The following is a 3,999-nucleotide window of genomic DNA, read 5'->3' as shown; positions in this document are numbered from 1 at the left end:
GGATGAACATGATACAGGTGAGCTTTCCAAAGGTATGAGTTGGAAGGAAACGAGGACATGAAAGGTCCGGCTGCATAGAAAATACCTGGACCCAAAACGACAGTAACAATAGAAAATACGATATCACTGTGTTTCTGAGATCAAATCGCTCTCAAAATCTATGTGCCCTGCCTCAACATTAGCATCATTTACTCAATATAATCCCTGGAAATTGAGAATCTATGCCATAATTAAAGCTCCTTATCACGGTAAATGTTTGATTTGTTTTTACTTTTTTAATACTCAGGCTCCATAGTTAGCCATATTTTTCTTTTTCGTTGTAACTTTTCTTGTCACTGTGTACTGTAGTTAAAATCTGTAGGAGAATTTAAAATCTCCAAAATGAATGTTTCTCAGCTCTTAAGATATGGCTATCATCTCAAACAAGATTTGTACCTAGTTTACCAAAATGTCTGAACATGCAGTTGAACCTCCAAAGGCTTCTGTGTATTTTGTTTGTGGTACGCTTTTATAAATTGCATTAGAAACAGTAACTGATTTTTCTGGATGAAAAACCCTTGTCTCAGGTACATGCAGACCCCGTTCCCTTGTTTTGTACTTTGAGTTTAAGGAGAACTGCATGGATAGAGGACACGCATCCATTTGGAGATTTCATGTGTGGTAGACGCATGTAATGACAATGCCTATGTGCAGTTAATGCCCACTCTTCATTGATTTCAATACACAAAAAGTATTTCACCTTTATAAGATTAGCACAAAATCTAATCATGTAGAGAAAACAAGATGGTGAGGTATTGATATCATGATTCTGGCTGCATTACCTGTCTTTTTGGTACACAATTTCACTGCTACCCCATTTCTGCATTCCCTTTAATAGTGGCCATATGCAAACTGAGACACACATGTTTTCTCTAAAAATATTGGGTAAACAGGCACATACTTAGTTAAAACTGACAAGAGCAAGACAATTGCCTCGATTTTCCACAAAGCATGGGCTCTGGAGATAGTGCCTATGGGGTTAAAATGAGGAATGCTTTAAAATTGTCATCAAGCAGCTTAGTCCCTGCCTTGCAAGGGTCCCAAAGTGGTTGTACGTTTGAGGAAGGTGGATGAGGTTGTCTTTTTAGTTTTTGCTCTATGCATGTTAGAGTCTTCTTTTCTGCGATTGCTTCATTTTTATCCTACCTTCTCTTTTTACGTAGCATTGAACGTACATTTGCTGCATTGTGTGAAAGTCTAGGAAAATCACTCATCCTTTATAATGATGCTTCCATTGCAGCTCTGAACTTGGACATGGGTGGCTTGAGTACAGATGCAATTCCCATGAATGCACCCATCACTTAATTTTGAGTACCACCACCACCGCATTAAACGGTTTTATGCACATAGAAAGACATTCAAACTCATTAGTAATCTAAAAGTGCATATGAAAATGACAATAAGATATATTTCATAACTATTAGAAGAACAATGTCAGACTACCAGGGTTGATGGGAAAGCTGAATACTGGGAACTCTCACTTACTACTACTGTGAGTATAAATGAGCATAACCACTTTGTGGAGAGAATGGGAATTGCCTCATTGTTAAACATGTGAATAGCTTATGATCCAATTCCATGGTTAGGGGTATCCAGCTAGAGAAATTCTTACATACGTGTGTGGATAGTAATGCTTGAAAATATTCCTAATAACTTACAAAAAAAAGTGAAGATTCCGTAAGGATTTGGAAACATCTCCAGTTTTGTTGTTGTTGTTGTTCTTTTTTTACAGAGAAGATTAAACATTAAAAAGTGTTAATGTAAATTTCCTAAGTACATATCAGAAAAGTCAGAAAGAAAACAGAATGTTTTCCATAAGTTAGAAACTTCTGGAAGCCGCTAACAACCCTAAGGGTAGGGGGAAAAATGGAAAAGATTGAAAGTATTAAAACACAAAGGTTTGGGGAGAAAGCCCTGCAGAGCTGAAAAGTAGCCAAGACCTTTAAGAAAGAAGTGGTGGGCTTGCAAACAAACCTCTAGGTAAGAGGCATCAGTTAGAGTCTTCTTATCCAGTACTGGTGTCTCTGGTAGGGGCACAATAAGATTTTGTGAATTTGCGCGAAACTACAAAGCAGATCAAAATGTTGCTATAGGTAGGAACTCATATTGCTGAGATGAAATGTTTGCTGGAATGATTCTCAAAGGAAGCTGACAGAAGCAACAGGAGGCAAGTAGGAAGAAGCCTCCTTCTTTCTCTCCTTCCTTTCTTTTCTCCTGGTTTCACAGTCTCCTTAGAACACCCCACACTGATGGAACCCAACCAGGAATCAGCTCACGAAGTGGAAATGTGATTTGCAGAAGGTCTAGCCCAGAATCACAAAGGAAGGTAGAGAATGATGTTCGGGGTTAAGGATCAATAGCTTAATAACCGCCCAAAGTTGAAATAACCTCAATGTCTATGGTTAGGTTAACGACTACAAAACTACGGTATGTTAATTAATAAGCTATACTTCTGAATCAGTTAACTATTCTACACAACAGAGTTCTCAGTGAAAGACAATAAAAAGGTATTCTTTCTCACAGGTCAGCAGGAGAGCTCTTTATCTAAGCGAGGGCTAGGAGTTGGCTGACCCAGGCTTCACTGAGGTGACCCTCCTTCAGTGTCCAAGTCTAGCTGTGTCAGGTCTGTGTTCGAGTCCAGACTGCAGGAACAGCAGCAATATTAGTGATGGCAGAAGCACATAAGGACAAGCTGGAAAAAGTTTCGTTAAGTTCAAATTCCTTTAAGACCTAGGCGTGGAATTGCACTTTCACTCCCACCGCATCTAATTTGCCCAAGCGAATCACACAACCGAGTCCAAAGATGAGGGTTCAGAAAGTACACCCCACCAACTCCTCCTTCCTGAGGTAATGTCAAGCCTGTGGGTGCAAGGGGTAAAACAGATCATGACTGTTAGTTCAATTTGCCATAGTATTCTCTCTTGGCCACAATTATTCATAATCCTCCCACCGGCAGATAGCACTCACCCTCATTTTAGGACCTTGTAAACCTCATCTGATTCGGACACTGAGATTTCTTTAAATACATGAGGCCCTCAGGTTTGATGGAAGTTACTTTTGGTCCAGAGCCCTGTGAACTAAAAACTTATCTGCTCTGTACACAACCAACCTTAAATCATCAAACAGTGAGAGTTTGACAAGAAAACCACAATAAACACTCCTGTTAAAAAGGGAAGGATGGGAAGGCTGTGGTAGCCTTTAGTGCATAGAGATTCTGAATTTCCATGGAGAAAATGTTAAGTATTCTACTTAGCTGATGAAAAGTACCTTGTTTAGGCTCCCATTCTACAAACTGGGAGTGTCTCTTCTAACCTTGGTGCTGCGCTGTTTGCATATCCTGCTCCAGCTTGGCCTGTAGAGAGCTGGGGGTTCAGATGTCTTCTTATATCATGGACTCTCACTCCCTTTCGGTTTAGGCTGTCAATGCTTTTGCCAATACGGTTGTCTCTAAAAATATTTTATTTTAATCAAGTTAGTGTGCCAAAAGTCACACACACAAATTTTTAGTCACACACACTTTTAAAGAAGTGCCTCTCTTTCTAGCGTCAAGTAGAAATATTTTGAACACATCAGGCATCTGTAGGTCTATTTTCTTACCTTTGTTGAAGTCCATTTCTAGTTGAAACGATAACAGGTTGTCACCACAACTCTTGTAAAGTTCTTACAAAAAGTCGTGACGGTTTTGGCTTGACTATTTCTGCAAAGTCAGTGCCACCTACTTTACAATTATGTCCAATATGAGGCCAAAACATGTCGGCATGCCATGGTCTGGCCCAGATTCAATGGATAGGAAAATATACTCATCCACGATAACGCCTTAGCAAGAATATGGATATGGGAAGCAGTAACGAATCGGGGCTAATCCTTAAATCAAACACCAGCGACAAGAAATCAGCCCCAGCTACAAACGTTGATATAATTGCATTACAACATGTTAGAGTAACTGAAAGAAACAAATCG

This window comes from Lynx canadensis, chromosome B1 (assembly GCF_007474595.2).
Source record: "Lynx canadensis isolate LIC74 chromosome B1, mLynCan4.pri.v2, whole genome shotgun sequence".
Classification (NCBI taxonomy): domain Eukaryota; kingdom Metazoa; phylum Chordata; class Mammalia; order Carnivora; family Felidae; genus Lynx; species Lynx canadensis.
The sequence above is the reverse complement of the archived record's forward strand: the minus strand, read 5'-3'. Positions refer to the sequence as shown.